Genomic DNA, 710 nt, shown 5'->3' on the forward strand with positions numbered 1-710 from the left:
AGAAGACGGAATTGTCAAACCAGACAGGAAGACTTAATGCTCTGAGATTTGATCATGTTGTGTGGCTGGGCCAACATGAAAATCTTTTACAGGGTGCAGAGACTTTCAATGGCATTGCTGTGTTTTATCTGTTGAATGAATTAGGAGGTCACATTTATAATATTATTATTATTATTATACAGGATTTATTTAGCGCCAACAGTTTGTGCAGCGCTTTACAAAATGAAAGTAGACGTTGCAGTTACAATACAATTTGGTACAAGAGGAAACAGAGGGCTCTGTTTGTTAGAGCTTACAATCTATCTAAGGTATAAGCAGAAGGAGGGGTTCTACCCAGATAAATTGTCAGAAAATGTAGAAAATAGGCTTGCCATACACTAGTACATTTTCATATGAAAATGTGTATGAAAACTCTCAGTAAATTTGATGACTTGATGCCGTTTGGAAGTACTTCAAAATTTCATTTGCTTTTAACATTTGATTATGGAACAAATGGACTTTCCCAAACAAAAATGTAATACCTTGTTAGAAATGAGTTTGTTTGAGAAAAAAATTCCATCCTGCACTTCCTGTTCCAAAGCCAAAACGGGAAGTGAAAGGAAATCAAGAATCAAGAAATGTATTATCATTCTACAACAAAATTCGTAAAATGAAAAAAAAGATGTAGTCCTATCCAGAATTGCACATAAAACATCTAATGTTATACATAA

Source organism: Staurois parvus, unplaced genomic scaffold, assembly GCF_062004578.1.
Source record: "Staurois parvus isolate SC_StPar_1 unplaced genomic scaffold, SC_StPar_1.0 ptg000173l, whole genome shotgun sequence".
In the NCBI taxonomy this organism is placed as follows: domain Eukaryota; kingdom Metazoa; phylum Chordata; class Amphibia; order Anura; family Ranidae; genus Staurois; species Staurois parvus.